The sequence below is a fragment of the Globicephala melas genome, chromosome X, assembly GCF_963455315.2.
Source record: "Globicephala melas chromosome X, mGloMel1.2, whole genome shotgun sequence".
Classification (NCBI taxonomy): Eukaryota; Metazoa; Chordata; class Mammalia; order Artiodactyla; family Delphinidae; genus Globicephala; species Globicephala melas.
Window position 1 is genome coordinate 20,143,551 of NC_083335.1, and position 23,389 is coordinate 20,166,939.

Here is a 23,389-nt window from a genome sequence, read left to right on the forward strand (position 1 = left end):
GGTTCATCTGTTGTAGCAAGTGTATCACTGTTGTGTGGGATGTCCATAGTGGGCAAAGTTGTATGTGTATGAGGACTAGGGGTATATAAGAACTATGTTCTTTCTGTTCAGTTTTGCTATCAATCTAAAAACTGGTCTAAAAAATAAAGTTTGTTAATTAAAAAAGGCTTCCAAGAAGGGAAAACAACTTGTACTGGGGAAGAATCAAAGTGTGCAACAAAGGGTAGCAATCCACTAGTTGATGGTTCTCTTAAAATTTGGCAAATAACCAGTAGTGTTTCCAGCTGTCTTTCATCATCCAATTCAAACAGAAAATCAACAACAAAACCAAAAATCGGTGCATACACGTGCACGTGCACACGCACACACACACACTCCCCTCTTCCTTTATTGTGAATGGGTAGCCTGCCACTCCTATGATTTGACACTGGGCCCTAGAGACCATAATTTAATTATAACATGATTTATAAAAATAGCCCATTTGACAGATACGTAATCTCATGTTATGAAGTCAATTAAGTCATTGTTGAAAAGATAAAAGATTAAAAACTTCCAAAATACATAAGCATTTAAAAGATCAGCTGCTTTCTTCAAACTACTTTAGTAGTACTTTCATAGGCCTGTTCCTTTTAATTACAGAATGATGTATTGTACCTACTCACTTTGTTTTCAGGTTTGTTCCAGTGCACCTTATACGTATGCAAAACTATATCAGATGCTAAATGCCTGAAGCATGAGATTCTTTGAGTTCTTATTCTTAATTATTGTGCTGAATTTCATATTTGGGTCTGTATTTAATATGAATAAATTATTCTCCAAATGCATAATTTAAGACAATATTCAGTCTACTTTAATACAGACTAGAATCTAAGCCAAATTCATCTGTGAACAAGTAGGTTAAGTAGTAATGCCATTCGAAACTCCTAAAACTTGTAGTCAGCCAACATGCAAGTTATTCTGCCATGGAGAGATATTTAGGATCAATCTCCCCAAAGCCAGTTATTGTATTTTTTGATTCTGTGGTTCCTGGCATTTATACCCAACCATAAAGCCTTCTGATTTTTGTTTGCTCTTGATCATTAGTATTCTGGAACCGATAGATCACAAAATAACTTTAGATCCTGACAAAGTCACTTCCCTGAGTCATTTTCCATTGAGGCTATTGCACTATTTACAGATTGCTTGCTATCCTGCCTCTCTGCTCTAACCAATCCTGTTCATCACTGTAGCCTTGCCCTCCTTTCTAGCTTATGCTCATTTCCATAGTTTTGTTTACATTAGATTATAACCTTCTCAAGAAGAGGGAACACATTTAAAAAATATTCGTGGCATTTAGTCAAATAATTTGTTCCAAATGGATGCTGAATTAGTAGATAAGTGATCCATGTTCTGGACAAAGGTAGTCCATTTACTTTGCATAAAGAATAAGTGAGTGGTGAAAGATTAAGACTATTCAGAGTCACAATGAAGAGGGTTTTACATACAAACTCAATAGGCAATGTTGGAATCAAAATTTTTTTAACTCATAAATTACTTGATCAAAATGGGATTTAAAAAGATTAATCTTGCATAAATTGTAAGAAGAAGAGAATAGAGATGGAATTACATGTTTTGTCTACAGGTAATCCATATAAGTACAAGAAAGATTCCTAAAAAATGATTTAAAAGAATGTAGTTCTAGTCTTAGTTCACTTTCTCACTGGTGATAAAGGGTCCCTTCTTCAACATAACATAACAATCTTAAATGTGTAGGCAGTTAATATTAGAGTTTCAAAGTACATGAAAAAAAATTGACAGAACTGTAAAGTCAATGAAGCACATTTTATACTTGAAGATCCGAACATTCCTCTCTTATTAACCAATAGCATAAATAGACACAAAATCAGTAAGGTTATAGAAGACCAGGACAACACTTCCAATCAATTTGACACAATGGCATATACAGAAGACTCCAAACAACAAAAGAGGAATACACTTTCATTTCTAGTGTGTATGAAATAACCCAATAAGGTAGATGATAACCTGGGTTATAAGACAAACTATAAGAACTTTAAAGGAAAACAAAAAGTGTGTTCTTGGATCATAATGGAATTGAACTAGAAATCAATAAGAGAAAGATATCAGGAAAATCTCCAAATATTTTGATATTAAAAGCATGCATCTAAATAACCCATGGGTCAACGAAGAAATCATAGGGGAAAGTGGAAAATATTTTGAGTGAAAGGAAAATGAAAATATATCAAAATTTGAGGGATGCTGTTAAAGCAGAACTTAGAGGGAAATTTACAGCATACTGTTAGATGTTTATATTAGAAAAGAGGAAAGTTCTCAAATCAATGATCTAGTTTTTACCTTAGGGAAATTGGAAAAAAGAACAAATTAAACCCAAAACAAGCAGAAGAAAGAATATTAGAAAGGTAAAAGCAGAAATCAATAAAAGTGAAAACACAAAAATCAATACAGAAAATCAATGAAATGAAATTTGGTTCTTTAAAGAAAAATTAATAATATCAATTAAGGTTTAGTCAGACTGACCAAGAAAAGAGGTGACACAAATTTTAAATATCAGGAATGAATGATCAGCTACAGACCCTATAAATATTAAAAAGATAATAAGGAGATACTGCACATAATTCTACATCCATAAATATAATATAGATGTAGTGGGCAAATTACTGTAAACACAACAAACTACTGAAGCTTAATTTAAAAAAATGAATAACCTGAATAGATTAATATCTATTAAAGACATTGAATGTGAAATGAACAGGCTTCCAACAAATAAAACTCCTGGCACAGATGGCAAACATTGACAAATTCTACCAAACATCAATGAAGAAAAAGTGCTAAGGTTACACAAACCCTTTCTAACTCATTTTGTAAGGACAGAATTACCCTGATACCAAAACCAAGTAAAGTAGTTACAATAAAAGAAAACTACAGACCAATATCTCTTATGTATAGATAGAAAAATCATTATCAAAATATTAGTAAATCTATCATATCTAGCCACATAGAAAAAGAATGTTACTTATGACCAAGTGAGTTTTATCTCCGTGATGTAAGACTGGTTTAACATTCAACAGTTACTCAATTTGATCCACCACACTAACACACTAAGAAGAAAAATCCTATAATCATCTCAGTAGATGCAGAAAAAGCAATTGGCAAAATTAAAAATCTATTCATGATAATTTTTTCAGCAAACTAGGGAAAGAAGATAACTCCCTTAATCTAATAAAGAATATCTTCAGAAAAGATCTACAACTTACATACTTAATGGTGAAAGACTGAGTACTTTCCCCCTAAGATCAGGAGCAAGAAAAAATATATCTGTTGTCACCACGCATAACCATCACCATACAAGACCCATATTCAACATCATACTTAGCCAGTGCAATAAGGCAAGAAAATTGACTGAAAGGTATATCTTTTGGAAAGGTAAAATAATCTGGACTAGAAAGGTCTTTATTCACAGATGACATGTTTATGTAGAAAATCTCAAAGAATACTTGAAAATGCTATTAGAACTGATGACTGAGTTTAGCAAGTTTGTAAGATATACATTTATTACAGAAATATTTATTTACATATTAACAATGAAAATTGGAAACTGAAATTAAAAAGAAATCATGCCATTTACAGTAGCATCAAAAACATTAAATTATAGGTATAAATCTTACAAAATTTGTGCAGAATCAGTTATTAAAAACTTGAAACACTGATGGAAAAATCAAAGAAAACCTAAATTCATGGAACATGTTCATGGATTGGAAGACTTGTTAGATTTTCAAATATCCCCCAGATTATCTATATATTGAATGCAATTCCAGTTAAAATTACAGTAAGTTTTTTTATAGAAATTTACAAGCTCATTTTAAAATTTAGTTGGATAAACAGAGGAACTTAAATAAGAAAAACAATTTTGAAATGAACATTTGGAGGGCTGAAGCTACCCGATTTCCAAGCTTACTATAAAGCTACATATATTCTACATATGTTAAGGCAGTGTAATATTATAAAAATGATATAGATATATTGAGATAGATATATAAATTAATGGAACAGAACAGAGAGCCCATAAATGGATTTGCACAAATATATTCAACTATTGTTTGACAAAGTTCCAAAGGAGAAAGGATAGACTTTTTAGCAAGTGGTGCTGGAATGATTGTATATACATATGGAAAAAAATGAACCTCAGTATGCATACTTTGCACTATATACAAAATTAATTCAAAAGTGCTCATTGTCCTAAATACAAAACCTAAAACAATAAATGTTTTAGAAGAAAACATAGAAACATATTTTGTGGCCCTGGGCTAAGCAAAGATTTCTTACATGCTACACCAAAGCATAATACCTACAAAAAAAAGTGATAAATTTGACTTCATCAGAATTAAGACTTCTACCCTTTAAAAGACACTATTTAAGCCAAAGACTGAGAGAAAATATTTGCCAATCACTTATCTGATAAAGGTCCTGTAGCTGGACTGTATTAAGCACTCTCAAGACTCAATAATGAGAATATAAACAATTCAGTTTTTTTAAAAAGTGGGCAAAATATTGAACAAAAACATCAACAAAGAAAATATATGGATGGTAATTAAGCACAAGAAAAGATGTTCAACATGATTAATGATTAGCAAATTAAAACCACAATGAGATACCTCTACACCCCTATTGGAACAACTTAAAAATAAGAATATGAGAACACTAAGCACTGGCAAAGATGAGGAAGAACTACTGGCAAGATGAGAACTCCCATACACTAGCCACTTTTATAATACAGTTTGTTATAGACTCACAGATACAGAAAACAAATTAGTGGTTACCAATAGGGAGAGGGAAGGTGGGAGGGTCAAGACAGGGGAATGGGATTAAGAGGTACAGAGTACTGTGTATAAAATAGAAAAGCTACAAGGATAGATGGTACAGCACAGGGGATTATAGCCATTACTTCATAATAGCTTATAGTGGATTATAATCTATAAAAACACTGAATTACTGTGCTGTGCAACTGAAACCAATATAATATTGTAAATCAACTATACTTCAATAAAGAAAAGTTTGTTAGTTTTCTTATTTCTTTTTTTTATTGGAGTATAATTGCTTTACAATGGTGTGTTAGTTTCTGCTTTATAACAAAGTGAATCAGTTATACATATACATATGTTCCCATATCTCTTCCCTCTTGCATCTCCCTGCCTCCCACCCTCCCTATCCCACCCCTCCAGGCTGTCATAAAGCACCGAGCCAATATCCCTGTGCCATGCAGCTGCTTCCCACTAGCTATCTACCTTACGTTTGTTAGTGTGTATATGTCCATGACTCTCTCTCGCCCTGTCACAGCTCACACTTCCCCCTCCCCATATCCTCAAGTCCGTTCTCCAGTAGGTCTGTGTCTTTATTCCTGTCTTACCCCTAGGTTCTTCATGACATTTTTTTTTCTTAAATTCCATATATATGTGTTAGCATACGGTATTTGTCTTTTTCTTTCTGACTTACTTCACTCGGTATGACAGACTCTAGGTCTATCCACCTCATTACAAATAGCTCAATTTCATTTCTTTTTATGGCCGAGTAATATTCCATTGTATATACGTGTCACATCTTCTTTATCCATTCATCCGATGATGGATACTTAGGTTGTTTCCATCTCCGGGCTATTGTAAATAGAGCTGCAGTGAACATTTTGGTACATGACTCTTTTTGAATTATGATTTTCTCAGGGTATATGCCCAGTAGTGGGATTGCTGGGTCATATGGTAGTTCTATTTGTAGTTTTTTAAGGAACCTCCATACTGTTCTCCATAGTGGCTGTACCAATTCACATTCCCACCAGCAGTGCAAGAGTGTTCCCTTTTCTCCACACTCACTCCAGCATTTATTGTTTCTAGATTTTTTGATGGCCATTCTGACTGGTGTGAGATGGTATCTCATTGTAGTTTTGATTTGCATTTCTCTAATGATTAATGATGTTGAGCATTCGTTCATGTGTTTGTTGGCAGTCTGTATATCTTCTTTGGAGAAATGTCTATTTAGGTCTTCTTCCCATTTTTGGATTGGGTTGTTTGGTTTTTTGTTATTGAGCTGCATGAGCTGCTTGTAAATTTTGGAGATTAATCCTTTGTCAGTTGTTTCATTTGCAAATATTTTCTCCCATTCTGAGGGTTGTCTTTTCATCTTGTTTATGGTTTCCTTTGCTGTGCAAAAACTTTGAAGTTTCATTAGGTCCCATTTGTTTATTTTTGTTTTTATTTCCATTTCTCTAGGAGGTGGGTCAAAAAGGATCTTGCTGTGATTTATGTCATAGAGTGTTCTGCCTATGTTTTCCTCTAAGAGTTTGATAGTTTCTGGCCTTACATTTAGGTCTTTAATCCATTTTGAGCTTATTTTTGTGTATGGTGTTAGGGAGTGATCTAATCTCATACTTTTACACGTACCTGGCCAGTTTTCCTGGCACCACTTATTGAAGAGGCTGTCCTTTCTCCACTGTACATTCCTCCCTCCTTTATGAAAGATAAGGTGACCATATGTGCGTGGGTTTGTCTCTGGGCTTTCTATCCTGTTCCATTGATCTATATTTCTGTTTTTGTGCCAGTACCATACTGTCTTGAAAAGATTTAGACATACATGTACAATATGACTCAATGGTCCCACTCCCAGGTATTCACCCAAGTAAAATGAAAACCTACGTCACACAAAGCCTATATGCACCATTTTATAGTAGCTTTATTTCTAACCACTAAATACTAGAAATGAGCCAAATATCTCTCAATTGGTGATTGTATTAACAAACTTTGGTACAGCAATTAAAAGGAAGGAACTAAAGATGCATTCAACAATAAGAATGACTGTCAAAATCACCATGTTAAGTGAAGAAAGCCAGAAAAAACAAGCCTACATAATGCATGTTTCCATTTTCTTGGCATTTTAGAAAGGCAAAGTATAGGAGAAAATATCAGATCAGTGGTTGCCTGTGGCTAGTAATGAGAATTAACTACAAACAGGCATGAGGGATCCTTTAGGATAACGAAAATTCTCTAAAACTCCCTCTCTCTCTCTATATATATGTGTGTGTGTGTGTGTTTGTGTGTGTGTGTATATACACATATCTATATGTATGTATTTATATATTTATTTATATCTCACACACATGAATGACAAAAGACTCATGAATGACAAAAGACTCATGAATGACAAAAGACAAAAGCAGCCAGACTGCTCCTGTAAATCAATAAAAAGAGACAGACAATCCAATAGAAAATGGGCAAAAGAGTTGAAAATGCAGCCCAAAAAAGGGGATATCCTTCTAGGAGTTTTATGGTGTCATGTCTTATGTTTAGGTCTTTAAACCATTTCGAGTTTATTTCTGTGTATGGTGTGAGGGAATGCTGTAATTTCATTGTTTGATGTGTAGCTGTCCACCTTTCCCAACACACTTGTTGAAGAGATTTTCTTTTCTCCATTGCCTCCTTTGTCATAGATTAATAGACTATAGGTGTGTGGGTTTATTTTTGGGTTCTTCATTCTGTTCCATTGATCTATGTGTCTGTTTTTATGGCAATACCATGGTGTTTTGATTACTGTAGTTTTGTAGTATAGTCTGCAATCTGGAAGGGTTATACCTTCAGCTTCATTCTTTTTTCTCCGGATTGCTTTGGGAGTTCTGGCTCTTTTGTGGTTCCATATAAATTTTAGGATTATTTGTTCTATTTCTGTGAAAAATGTCATGGGTAATTTGATAGGGATTGCATTAAATCCGTAGATTGCTTTGGGTAGTGTGGCCATTTTAACAATATGAATTCTAATCCATGTGCACGAGCTATCTTTCCATTGTTTGTATCATCTTCAGTTTCTTTAAATAGTGTCTTACAGTTTTCTGAGTATATGTCTTTTACCTTTATTTTACAGTGTTCAAGTACTTAGGAATAAAAACATGTGGAAGCTGCTCTGTGGCTAACTGGAAAGTCAGAGCCATTTTAAAAGGACGAAAGACTATTCTGGACCTCTCAAAGCCTTCTTCTAAGGCCTTTTCAGTGAATCCCTCTGCAAGATTAATCTTCTTTACCAGTTGAAAACCTTGCTATTCATAGAAAAAGTTACAGCTTGGACGTGGCACCTCCGTGTATTTCTTTTACTCATGTATGTGTATCCATGTTGTGTCTCAGTGGCAGAAACTCATAGATGCTGTGAAAATTATGTAGTCTTTGGCTTTCCAATATTAACTTTGGGCTGGAGCTTGCTGGCTGTTCATCCTTCCATAAAGCCACCCAGGATATGTCCTAACAATGATAAGCTACCACCCACAGAGCAAGCCCCTCAGCAGTCCTGCCAGAACCTGCCTGGGGCTCCTGGGAGGCAGTGTCCAGGCTTGCTCCTGGGAGGCCATGATGGATATAATTGAAATGTACCCATGACAGGTAGATGATGTTTCAGTGGTGTCTTGCATCTACCCTTTATACCTTTTATCACTTTAAAACATTTTAACTATCAGTGGCTAACAGTAAAGGGGACAAGAGCTTTTGAATTCAAGGGTCTTAACTTCTGAGTGCACCCTTATTTAAAAGAACACAGTTAAGGTATTTTTATCCTTTTAGAAATATCTTTTACTTACTTTATTTAAGCTTGAAACTAAAACCATAATCCTAAACTAAAATGCATTTCTTTTGGTGTGTGTGTGTGTGTACTCTGCCTTGCTAATGCTTGGCTACTAGCACATCTTTAATTTGAGAAAAGAGAGTATGGATTTTTATTTGAAAACATCTCTATTAGAGCACATACATAAGCAGGAATGGGGAAATAGGTTGTCTCAGATCAAAATTTACAGCTCTCTATGTTTAGCCCTTATTTTTTTGAGAAAAACAAAATAGAAGGACTGATAAAACTTGATGGTGGGTGAGGTTAAATTGTAGCATCAATGTCTGTTGAACTTTCAATGGTAGATATGAAATAAAATGTAAGTATTTTGTTGTAAAAATACGTTAGCATAGGAGCTACCTTTGGAGTGGAAGGGAGGGTAGTAACTGGTAGGGGGCACCAGGGGGACTTCTCAGGATATTGCTAGTGTTCTAGTTTCTGATCTGAGTGGTTGTTACAGGATAATTTTACTGTGGGAAAAATCATCAAGCTGTACAATTATTATAGGTGTTCTTTTTTGTATGTATGTCATTTTTTCAATTAACCAATTTTACTTTAAAAAGAGTAATAGTTCAACAATTAAAACAATCATTTCCATCATTTTCTTTCCCCAAATCAGTCTAATCACATAAATATTTATAGTAATTGGCCACAAATATTCTAAGCAGCCTTCCAATACTTAAGGTACAGGCCCTTCAAAATAAATATAATATTTATATATTAAAAAAATAAATATACTCACCATTTTGGTCATATCTGCTGAGTGTTTGTTTAATTAGGAAACCCTATGCTTAGGATTTCAGCATGATACAGAGGAAAATACTTGATAATATCAGTTTGATTTTTAAAAATTGTTGAGTAAATATATGATTGAAAATATAGTTATATTCAACTGTAATACATGAAATGTCTCAAAGTCTTTCTGTAAATGCTAATATTTGAAAATGGAAATTAAATGATTTGTTGGGATTAGGGAGGTTGCATGGTTAATGGTTAGGACAGTTTAGGAAGCATGAATGGTAAGTTATAAAATGCTTCCTTTATCACTACCTCTTTCTATCTCTGATATTAGGTGATTTTTTTTAACAAATATTTATTGAATGCTTACATATACTGGGCCTTCTCCTAGGTGCCAGGGCACTGTTATATGCCCTGGGAATAGAGTGGTGAACAATACAGGCAAAAATTGCTGACGGTATGGAGCTTATCTTCTACTGGGTGTATAGACAACCAGATGTGGATAATAATAAATAAGTAAATATATGAAATAAACAGTATGTCAGATAAGCCATATGTACTATGAAGAAGAAAAAAATAGGGCAAGAATGTTAAGGAGTGCCAAGGGGCCTATTTTAAACAGTGTGGTCAAGGAAAGCAGTACTGCAAAAGTGACCTTTGAGCAGACTCCTGCAGGAAGTGAAGGAGAAAGCCATGGAGCAATCTCTCACTAGGGAGCTATCTGGCAGGAGAGCTCTCTAGTCTGAGAGAGCAGTGAGTCCTAATGTGGATTCACTTGGCCTATTTGAGGACCAGCAAGGAAGCCAGTGGGAGTGAAAGAAGGTATGTACACTACCATGTGTAAAATTGATAGCTAGTGGAAACCTGCTGTATAGTGCAGCTCGGTGCTCTGTGGTGACTTAGATGGGTGGGATTGGGGGGAGAGGGAGGTGCCACAGGGAGGGGATATATGTATACATATAGCTGATTCACTTAGTTGTACAGCAGAAACTAACACACCATTGTAAAGCAACTATAACCACCCCCCTCAAAAAAAAGAAGGTAGATTATTTTGCTAGGGCTACTGTAACAAACTGGGTGGCTTAAAGCATTTATTTCCTCATAGCTCTGGAGGCCAGAAGTCCAAAATCAAGGTGTCAGCAGGGACATGCTCCCTGCAGAGACTCTAGGGGAGGGTCTATTCCTTTGTCTTCCACCTTGGTGACTGTCTGTATTCCTTGGCTTGTGGCAGCATAACTCTAACCTCTGCCTCCTCCTTCATTTCTCCCCTTCTTTGTGACTTCTTCATATGTCTCTCTCTGCCTCTCCAGTATAAGGACCTTTGTGATTATATTGGACCCATTTGGATAATTGAGGATAAGTTCTTCCTCTCAAAATCACAACTTTTGCCACAGGAGGTACCGTTCACAGGTTCCAGGGACTTGACATATACTGCGTTGGCCAAAAAGTTTGTTTGTTTAGTGAATACATTGTTCTATAAAATTCTTGGTGAAAATGAAAAATGTATCTTTTATTTTTACTTAAAACCGAACGAACTTTTTGGCCAACCCAATATATCTTTACAAGAGGACATTTTTTGGCTTACCACAGAAGGGCAAGAGTGAAAGAGTAGGAATGAGGTCAGAGAAGTGTCCAGCTGACAGGTCATGGAAGGACTGTAGGTTATATCAAGGCCTTGGGCTATTTTTCTGGATAAAATGGGAAATCCAGTGACACTATCCAACTTATTCTATATTTTGTGCGGCTTAGGAAAACCCTTTCAAAGTGAAACCTATGTAATTGTGATAAGGGAAATTTTGATCCTTATTGGTCGCTTGATGGATCTCACTGATCCTCATTGTGAAGAGGGAATTGTCCATCCCTCACAATGAAGCCTTAGTGATGTTTCAGAACGAGAAAGCAGATTCAGAGACAAAAGCTGTCTGTGGCTTCTGAGCATGCTCAGCTCTTATAAGTTTTCAAAGAAAACTCAAGGACAATGTAACTGGTAGCAGTAAAGGTAAGTGAGCCTAAAAAGGCCAGAAAAAAAAGGAGGAGGAAGACAAGTAGGCACTGCAGAGAGCACCCATAATGCAGACAAAATTTGACCTTGCCCCCTCCAACCTTCACTCCGTCACCCTCATCATTGTCCACGTCGATATATCTACACTGAGCCTGTATTTCTGCCTGATCACAAAAATCCTTACCCGCCATGTTAAGAAGCTTAGCCTTTACCTTAAGGACAATGGAAACCACTGAAGGGTTTATAACTAAGACTCAGCATGGCTTGGCTTTTGTTCCAGAAACATCACAAAGGCCATAGTGTTAGGGGTGGATTGGAGAGGAGTGGGAGTGCAGAGAAGGACAACCAGTTGCTGCAGTATTCCAGGCAAGGGACAAGGAGAGCCTGCCCTAGACAGTGGCAGACACTGCTGTGAGGCACCGGGCAGAGGATGAAAGAATTCTTAAAACACTCATCACTCTCATAGCAAACAGTGTTGAAGGAAACAGTATTACAGTAACAGTGTCATACTATATGATATATATTATATATATTAAACAATATATATTAAAAATTATATGCATATCAAACTGTCTCCTGATGGTTCTCTGACCCAGATTAGAGGAAACCTCTCCCTGATTTCACAGAGGAAAAATACTGATGAGTACAATCAGTGTGTCTGTTCCAATATCTCCAAGTACTACTAATTTTGTTCATATTTAGTGATGAATGATTTTGATGAAGCCTAGACTTAGGTCTGCTATGAGAGCTAGTGGGACAAGCAGCAGAAGAAACTCAGGACTAATAAACAAAGGCCATGTCTTTCAAGGGGGAAGAAAAGGGAGTAGACTCAAGGTTGTTTCCAGTTGCCATATAATGCCACATTCCCATTAGAGAATGAAGCAAGAACAAGTGGCCAGAATTCTGTAAAACTTACATGCCCAAGGATGGGAGCAGCTACAGAATTTGTAGGGCCCAGTCCTAAATGAAAATGTATGGCATCTTGTTCACAAATTACTAAAATTTCAAGATGGCAACAGCAACATGTTCAACAGAGTGCGAGGCCGTTCCGAGCATCGCACCCTATGCAACTACATAAATACCCACCAAGTTGGCCCTGCTCATAGCATGCTTGACTGGCCCAGATTGAACCAGAGTTTCCTTCAGGGCACCTCCCTATTCCCTCACCACCACCCTTCCACCCCCGCTTCTAAAGTTCACATTAACCTATAATAAAAATGACAACTAATAGCTTTGTGTCACTTTTTTCCCCCTATGACCGATTCTATCGTGGGGGCTCTACCCTTACGACCTCGTTCAAACCCAATTACCCCCCAAAGGCCTTGCCTCCAGAAGCCATCAGTTCAGGGATTAGGGCTTCAGTATGTGATTTCAGGGGCACACACTCAGTCTACAGTACCATGTTACTGCTGTGAGTTTTAAACTGGGTTACCTGGAAATACCTCAGAGACCACTGAGTGCAGTGAGTGAAAGACCAACTGGGTAGGCCCAAGAGCCCTACTTAAATTTATTTTATTGTGCGAATTTCCATGTAAGCACTCCTTGTGGGAAAAATTAAAGGCTCTGCTCCAAAAGAAAGTTTGCAAACCACTGGATTATTTGGTTTGAGATAAGCAGGGCAAATCATATTTTTCTTAATTCATGGGTGAGGAGAATAGATGAACATGTATTATTAAGTGTCTATTATATTCCAGGTACTGAGTGAAGTGCTTTTACATGTTATAGTGTTTAATTCTTACAACTCCACAAGGTATGTGTGATTATGTGCAGTTCATAAATATCACTGAGAGGCAGATAAGTTAATAGATAGGTCCAGCCAATATGTAGCAGAGCTGAGATTTGAACCCTGGCCTGTTAACAAAGCACACATTCTTTCCATAACACTATCTGTCTCTCCATTCAGGTAAGACTACCATCTGCTTCCCCAGCAGACACTTGGCCATATAATTTACTGGGTAGGTTTTGATTAGACTCTTGGCGGCAAGCCCATCTCTGTAGTTGAGGCAGCCAATAGAAAGCTGGGAAGCTATTGAGTGGAAAAGATAGAAGCCAGGGCTTGCTGTCTCTGAGGCCAGAAGTAAGCCATGGGCAGGGATAGCCTGAGTAATGACTCCACAGGTACTGCACTGTTTATCCTTTGAGAGCTGGATGCTGCATCATCTCAGAGCATTACAGTTAACTTCCAACAATCACTTCTGCAAATGCAATTTTTAGCATCAAAGAGTCTTAACACGTTTTAGAGACATAGTGTCAAATTAGTTCTATGTAATGACTGTAATGTCTAACAGATGAATGAATTCTGAGGCGTCTCATAATTAATACTATTTATTCCATGTTATAATGTTGCTGAACATTCCCATACTCGATGCAGAGTTTGAAGTAAAAGTATAAAGCTCCGTGGTTGCTTTGGAAAAATTACTATATAAATAGTAGGACACATAGACAAGAAGCAGAGGTTGTAATAAACAGTTGTGATCTAGTAAGATCGAAGGGAAGATTTTGTGTGTCAGTAAGAATGAAGAAACTGATTCCATTGACAGCAGGGGCTGTGCTAAGGCTGGTCGTTTTCAAATAAATAGTTTAATCAGACCTCCTGCTGTTAGTATGCACATTTTCTCACACAGAATAGAGATAGTTGTTTTTCTGACACTTCTTAAGATTAAATAGTCAGGATTTAACTGAAAGCAATACGATCTTATCTTGAGAGTGAAGGTATTGGTATTTTTGATGCAGTCATAAGTATCTGTAACAGAATGCAGTTGCAACTGGTTCTGAGCACCCAGTTATGGTGTTTCTCATATCTTCTAATGCCACAGAAATAAAAGAGTTGTACCCTTTCCATCCTCTCATTCCTCTTTTAAATGAAAAGAATGTGGGGGTGAAAGCACAGCTTCCTTCCATTAGTGCCAACAACTGCGCTTCTCTCTTTTCAAATTTGCCTCTTAGGAATTCTAGTTTTAATAAGTGCTTGGGCACCAAGCATTCTCACTGAAAGGAAAGCTGTAATTTTTACCAGAAGTGCAAACTTCAAGTTGAACTTAATATAGTGAGAGGCAACAGAGAAGAACTTATTATACTATATTATTCTATGCAAATTATAGTTGTTGGGCAATAATTAGGTGTTATACATCTTCTGTTCATAGGGCAGCTTTTATATATGGACCATCTGAACATTGAAAGAGTCTGTTTCTTGTTAGACAGAAAGTCTATGGCAAGCTCAATAGGATCAGAAAGTTTAAAGGTCCCTACTTCAAAATGACAGTGAGAATTGAATTTTCTGTTCAATACCAGCAAAGCTCCTGTAGAGGCTGCCAAGCTGTACTCACTTGGCCAGCTCCATGATGCAGAAAAGGAGGGAACAGTGCTGTCCTAAAGGCCCCCATCTCCTGACCTCTCCCTGAATATGGCCCTACTGTCAGTTCCATGGAAGTAGCCTTATATTTTTCATCTGGAAATTGGGCCCAACTCCTGACTTACAGGACTCTTAAAAATTAGATTAAATCTTGATGCAAAGTGCCTGGCACTCTATAAATAGTAGCTTTTGATATTATTATTATTGTTGTTGCTATGAAGAAGAGAGGGTAAATGTCACAGTACAACAAGCAAAAGTATTAGCCTAAGGCATGTTTCTATAATAGCAAAACAGAAAGGACATGATGTCAGAACTACAAAGAAGCCAGAAGATTAAAGACCAGTTCTCAACATACTGACTGAGCAGCTGTGGAACTCTGACCTTCTGAAAACAGCATCCTCAGGCACTATTTCACTATGATAACACAGGCTCAAAAATGCTCCTCTAACATTTGAAAATCACTGTATTATAAGGGTAAGTTGATGGGCATGTTCATATCACCATCCCTTTTATTTTCTGCAGTGTACATTAACAGGTCTCTACCCAATTTCTCTTTCTTTAATGGGGAACGTCACCCTCTATCATTTCATTCTTATTTTGCTACTTGACACATAAATGCTTTTCCTGAAAGGAAAATACAATTTAGAACATAGAACATTTCTAAAATACAGGTTGTATGAAACTTGGGTCACCATTTTAGAAACACAAACTTCAGAACCAAAGAGAAGTAGCAGAAAACAACAGTGGTCAGTGACACAGAAGCCAAACAAACTGGAGGTGACATTACAGTTTACATTTGAATTCTTTTTTCTTGAATAAATGATCTTTTCCACTAAATCTCTGTAACTCTGTACTCAGCTTGTATGGTGCGACTCTGCCTAGCTTTCCTCAGAACACACTTCTTTAGATTAGAATCAAGACAAACTTGCATTCTTGCAGGAGGCTGTGTTATCATTCCAGAGCATATATCATAGATGAACAGCACAGAGTGTTTCCAAAACTCTCTTCTGTTTATTCTCATGGTGTCCAATGAGGCATCAGACTTAGACAAGAAAATGAAAGACTTGGTAACACAAACAGTGTTTTCTTCCCTCCTACTGCTGGTTGGGGACTTGGGAAAAGGGAGACAGCTGTGGTTCTTGAAGGACTCCTAAGGGAATCAACCTGCATAAAACCTAAATCCGATTACATCATCCCTCTGCTTAAAACTCTCCAGTGGCTTCTCATGAACCTGGAATGAAATTCACAGTCCTTACAGTGACTGCTGTGGCCCCCTTATGATCTGACTATTGCTGACCTCCTGAAACTCATCTTCTTTCCTTCTTTCATTTTTCTCCTTGCCCACTCTGCTCATGCTTCACTGTCCTTTTTCCTATTTCTCAAGCAAGTTCAAACTCATTGCCACCTGCGAGCGTTTGCACTAGATGGTCACTCTCTCTGGAAAACTCTTCTCCCAGAATTTCATGTCTATGAATTTCTGAACTCTAGCTTTAGATACCAGATGGATGGGTTCTTTGTTTGAGTTAGGAATGCACTGCAGACGCATAGGGGTAAATATGTTTTCTTAAACTGAATATGATGAAAGAGGAGAAAATATGACCCAATAAACACATTAAACCAGTTACTGATGGGAACAGAAGGAAACATTTAAAAAATAAATGTGGGAGGTACTAGAGATTAACATAAGAAAAGAACCCTGAAGGAATTTAGGGCTTCACATATGTATATGCCAACATGCCTGGCATAGATAATAACCAGGGTTAACCTGAGCTTATAAAAATAACCTGGTGAAGATGGTGTCATAAGTAGTAACAAATTTTGGTACGATGAGAATCAAGATTAGAATCCAATGATGAAAGTTCTTCCCTATATGCCTGATGTTTTACAATACCTGCCAGGAAAGCATTTATGAAAATGTAAAATGAAAGAAGAGACATCACCTACATACAGTTTCCCAGGATGTGGAAGAATTACTATTTATCTTATGCAAAATTATTTTAGAATTATATACACAATCCTTCTCTGCCCAAACAGGCAGTACAGTCCAGGAGCAGCTGGTTCTTGACCAGTGCTAGGGTAACTGGCAGGCCTTAATCCTGGGGCATCCATAGCCCTTGGGTTTGGCATAGGAAAGAAGGAAGGAAGAAATGGGTAAGCAGAGAGAGTAGTAAGTGCAGATGAGTAAACTGGTGACTAGGCATGCACCTCTTCCAAGTGGATGCACGTCTTCCTGATGCCCATCACTGAGTTCTGAGGAGCCCCAATTTTCAGCCCACGTAAATGTAGTTATATATAAAGTTGGCTTGGGAAGCAATTAGGAAAAGCTCTTTTACCTACGCTTGCTATGTTTCCTTTTAAAATAAATTTCAAATGGGGGAAATTATAAAGAAAATTACTAAATAAATACAATATTTATGAATAATGGATAATGGGAAGATGCTAAATATAACTGAAGTGATTATATAAGAATATTGTCTGAAGTGATTATATAAGAATATTGTCATCAGTTTTTTTCCCCATTTGACTGTCTGAGCACAAGACTCAGACCTGCATTACGGTCTTACAATTTTCTCTCACAGGTGTTTAACCTAATACATTTTTTGCATGTCTAATTCTGCTTTGGCTTTTGATTCTCAGAGGACAGAAACTAACCTTCAGACATTAAATACAAATATATAAATATGTTAAAACTGAAAGGCTAGAAATATATATATCGTATAAACTCAAATCATAAGAAAACTCAAGCGCCTATATTAATAACAGAAAAGTAGACTTCAGGATGGTTAATACTATTATAGACAAAAAGGGATAGTTCTTGGTGATAAAAGTATTGATTCATTAAGATGACATAACATTCAAAATGTTTATACACATCAAAATAGATTAAGTAAAAATGGACAGAACTTAAAAGAGTGAAATTGACAAACCCACAATAATAGTTGCAGATGTCACCACTCTTATTCACTACCTGATAGAAAAGAAAGACACAAAATCTGTAAAGATATAGAAGACTGGAAAAGCACTATCAATCAACTTAACCTAATTGACATATATAGAACACTCTACCACCAAAGAAGAATACACATTTGTTTAAAAGGCACACTGCAGTATTAGACTAGATAAGCCATAAACAAGACTCTATATTTTAAAGCAATAATGTCATAGACCATATGCTGTATGACCACAGTAAGATTGTATTAAAAAATCAATAAGATACAGATAGCCAACAGACACATGCAAAGATGCTCAAAATCACTAATTATCAGAGAAATGCAAATCAAAACTATAATGAGGTATCACCTTACACCAGTCAGAATGGTCGTCATCAGAAAATCTACAAACAATAAGTGCTGGAGAGGGTGTGGAGAAAAGGGAACCCTCTTGCACTGTTGGTGGGAATGTAAATTGATACAGCCACTATGGAGAACAGTATGGAGGTTCCTTAAAAAACTAAAAATAGAACTACCATATGATCCAACAATCCCATTCCTGGGCATATACCTGGAGAAAACCATAATTCCAAAAGATACATGCACCCCATTGTTCATTGCAGCACTATTAACAATAGGCAGGACATGGAAGCAACCTAAATGTCCATCAGCAAAGGAATAGATAAAGAAGATATGGTATATATATATATATATATATATATATATATACAATGGAATATTACTCAGCCATAAAAAAGAATGAAATTGGGTCATCTGTAGAGATGTGGATGGACCTAGATACTGTCATACAGAGTGAACTAAGTCAGAAGGAGAAAAATATCATGTATTAATGCAAATATGTGGAATCTAGAAAAATGGTATAGATGATCTTACTTGCAAAGCAGAAATAGAGACACAGACATAGAGAACAAATGTATGGATACCACGTGGGGAAGAGGGGGTGGGATGAATTGGGAGATTGGGATTGACATGTATACACTATGTATAAAATAGATAACTAATGAGAACAGATTGTATAGCACAGGGAGCTCTACCCAATGATCTGTGGTGACCTAAATGGGAAGGAAATCCAAAAAAGACAGGATATATGTATACGTGTGGCTAATTCACTTTGCTGAACAGCAGAAATTAACACAATATTGTAAAGCAACTATACTTCAATTAAAAAAATGATTAAAAGTCGATCCCCAAATATTTGGAAATTAAATCTTACCACAAAGAAAACTCTAGGCTCATATGGCTACACTGGTCAATTCTACCAAACATTTAAGGAAGAAACAGTGCCAATCCAACACAAACTCTTACAGAAATTAAAAAAGAAGGGATCCCTTCCTAACCAATTCTGAGGTCAAAAATACCTGAATACCAAAGCCATACAAAGACATTGCAGCCAAAGAGAACTAGACAACTATCCCTCATGAACATAGATACAAAAACCCTCACAAAATTTTAGCAAATGCAATTCTGTGATAATAAAAAAAGATCACCTCGTGAACAAGTAGGGTCTATCCCAAGAATTTAAGGTTGTTTTTGTATTTGAAAATTATTTGGTGTAATTTACCATGTGAACAAGCAAAAATGATCTTCTTAACAGATGCAAGCAAACAATCAAACAAACCCCACATTTGACAAAATTCAACATCCATCCATGTTAAAAATTCGCAATAAGGAATGGAAATATTATAATCTGACTAAGAAAATCTAGAAAAATCTTACAGATAATATCATACTCAATGGTAGAAGATTGAATGCTTTCCCTTTAAAATAGACAGTGTATTAAGGCAGGGAAAAAATGGCATGTAGATTGGTAAAAATAGGTAAAACTGTCTTTATTCACAGGTAACATGATCATATGTGTAGAAAATGGCAAGTAATCTACAAAAAAGCTTCCAGAATTAATCAGCAAGTAAGGTTGCAGGATGCAAGGTCCATATATGTAAATAACTTTTATTTCTATATAGTAGCAACAAAAAATTAGAAATTTAAATGCAAATGTTACTTAACAGTAGCATCAAAAATATGAACTGCTTGGTGATAAATTTAACAATATATGTCTAAAACCCGTGCACTAAAAACCACAAAACATGACTAAGAAAAATTAAAGAAGATCTAAATACAAGAAACTGTGTAACAGGTTCATGGTTTGAAAGACTATAAAAAGTCCAGTATTTCCTAATTGATCTATAGAGTCAATGCAATCTCAGTTGAAATTCCAGAAGGCACCTTGAAGAAATTGAAAGGCTATTTATTAAATCTATAAGAAAATTGAAAGAACCTAGAGCAGCTAAAAGGATTGCAATATGAGAACAAAATCAGAGCATTTACACTGCTTGATTATAAGGCTGATTATCAGTACAAATAGAGAAGTATTTGTACAAATATAAATCTGTAATAGTACATAGATCAATGGAACAGAATGAAGTACAGAAGGAGACCCAATTGTTTTTTGACAAAGATGGCAAGATAGAGATAGCCTTTTGAAGAAGTGGTGCTAGAAAAATTGACTGTATGCAAAAAAAGGGAATTTAAAGTCACTATTAATCATTTCTACTATTGGAATATATCATCTATTTTTTTAAATTTAATTTTATTTATTTTATACAGCAGGTTCTTATTAGTTATCTGTTTTATATATATGTCAATTCCAATTTCCCAATTCATCCCACCACCATCACACCCGACCCCCCACCCAGCTTTCCCCCTTTTGTGTCCGTTAGTTTGTTCTGTACATCTATGTCTCTATTTCTGCCTTGCAAACTGGTTCATCTGTATCATTTTTCTACATTCCACATATATGTGTTAATATACGATATTTGTTTTTCTCTTTCTGATTTATTTCACTCTGTATGATAGTCTCAAGTTCCATCCATGTGTCTACAAAACACCCGATTTCATTCCTTTTTATAGCTGCTTAATATTCCATTGTATATATGTACCACATCCTCTTTATCCATTCATCTATTGATGGACACTTAGGTTGCTTCCATGACCTAGCTATTGTAAATAGTGCTGCAATGAACATTTGGATGCATGTCTTTTTTTTTATGGTACGCGGGCCTCTCACTGTTGTGGCCTCTCCCATTGCGGAGCACAGGCTTCGGACGCGCAGGCCCAGCGGCCACGGCTCACGGGCCCAGCCGCTCTGCGGCATGTGGGATCTTCCCGGACCGGGCCACGAACCCATGTCCCCTGCATTGGCAGGCGGACTCCCAACCACTGCGCCACCAGGGAAGCCCGCATATGTCTTTTTGAATTATGGTTTTCTCTGGGTAAATGCCCAGTAGTGGAATTGCTGGGTCATATGGTAGCTCTATTTTTAGTTTCTTAAGGAACCTCCATACTGTTCTCCATAGTGGCTGTATCAATTTAAATTCCCACCAACAGTGCAAGAGGGTTCCCTTTTCTCCACACCCTCTCCAGCATTTGTTGTTTGTAGATTTTCTGATGATCCTTCTAACTGGTGTTAAGGTGATACCTCATTGTAGTTTTGATATGCATTTCTCTAATAAATAGTGATGCTGAACAACTTTTCATGTGTTTTTTGCCCATCTGTATGTCTTTGGAGAAATGTCTATTTAGGGTTTCTGCCCATTTTTGGATTGGGTTGTTTGTTTTTTTAATATTGAGCTGCATGAGCTGTTTATATATTTCAGAGATTAATCCTTTCTCCTGTGATTCATTTGCAAATATTTTTTCCATTCTGAGGGTTGTCTTTTCATCTACTTTATAGTTTTCTTTGCTGTGCAGATGCTTTTAAGTTTCATTAAGTCCCATTTGTTTATTTTTGTTTTTATTTCCATTACTCTAGGAGGTGGGTCAAAAAAGATCTTGCTGTGATTTATGTCAAAGAGTGTTCTTCTTATGTTTTCCTCTAACAGTTTTACAGTGTCCGGTCTTACACAGTCTTTAGGTCTTTAATCCATTTTGAGTTTATTTTTGTTTATGGTGTTAGGGAGTGTTCCAATTTCATTCCTTTACATGTAGCTGTCCAGTTTTCCCAGCACCACTTATTTTTATTTATTTATTTATTTTTACATTTTTATTGGAGTATAATTGCTTTACAATGGTGTCTTAGTTTCTGCTTTATAACAAAGTGAATCAGTTATACATATACATATGTTCCCATATCTCTTCCCTCTTGCATCTCCCTCCCTCCCACCCTCCCTATCCCACCCCTCTAGGTGGTCACAAAGCACCGAGCTGATCTTCCTGTGCTATGCGGCTGCTTCCCACTAGCTATCTATTTTATGTTTGGTAGTGTATATATGTCCATGCCTCTCTCTCGCTTTGTCGCAGCTCACCCTTTCCCCTCCCCATATCCTCAAGTCTGTTCTCTAGTAGGTCTGTGTCTTTATTCCTGTCTTACCCCTAGGTTCTTCATGACATTTTTTTTCTTAAATTCCATATATATGTGTTAGCATACGGTATTTGTCTTTCTCTTTCTGACTTACTTCACTCTGTATGACAGACTCTAGGTCTATCCACCTCATTACAAATAGCTCAATTTTGTTTCTTTTTATGGCTGAGTAATATTCCATTGTATATATGTGCCATATCTTCTTTATCCATTCATCCGATGATGGGCACTTAGGTTGTTTCCATCTCCGGGCTGTTGTAAATAGAGCTGCAGTGAACATTTTGGTACATGACTCTTTTTGAATTATGGTTTTCTCAGAGTTTATGCCCAGTAGTGGGATTGCTGGGTCATACGGTAGTTCTATTTGTAGTTTCTTAAGGAACGTCCATACTGTTCTCCACAGCGGCTGTATCAGTTGGCATTCCCACCAACAGTGCAAGAGTGTTCCCTTTTCTCCACACCCTCTCCAGCATTTATTGTTTCTAGATTTTTTGATTATGGCTATTCTGACTGGTGTGAGATGATATCTCATTGTAGTTTTGATTTGCATTTCTCTAATGATTAATGATGTTGAGCATTCTTTCATGTGTTTGTTGGCAGTCTGTATATCTTCCTTGGAGAAATGTGTATTTAGGTCTTCTTCCCATTTTTGGATTGGGTTGTTTTTTTAATATTGAGCTGCATGAGCTGTTTATATATTTCAGAGATTAATCCTTTCTCCTTTGATTTATCTGCAAATATTTTCTCCCATTCTGAGGGTTGTCTTTTGGTCTTGTTTATGGTTTCCTTTGCTGTGCAAAAGCTTTGAAGTTTCATTAGGTCCCATTTGTTTATTTTTGTTTTTATTTCCATTTCTCTAGGAGGTGGGTCAAAAAGGATCTTGCTGTGATTTATGTCATAGAGGGTTCTGCCTATGTTTTCCTCTAAGAGTTTGGTAGTTCCTTGCCTTACATTTAGGTCTTTAATCCATTTTGAGTTTATTTTTGTGTATGGTGTTAGGGAGTGATCTAATCTCATACTTTTACATGTACCTGTCCAGTTTTCCCAGCACCACTTATTGAAGAGGCTGTCCTTTCTCCACTGTACATTCCTGCCTCCTTTATCAAAGATAAGGTGACCATATGTGCGTGGGTTTGTCTCTGGGCTTTCTATCCTGTTCCATTGATCTATCTTTCTGTTTTTGTGCCAGTACCATACTGTCTTGATTACTGTAGCTTTGTAGTATAGTCTGAAATCAGGGAGCCTGATTCCTCCAGCTCCATTTTTCGTTCTCATGATTGCTCTGGCTATTCGGGGTCTTTTGTGTTTCCATAAAAATTGTGAAATTTTTTGTTCTAGTTCTGTTA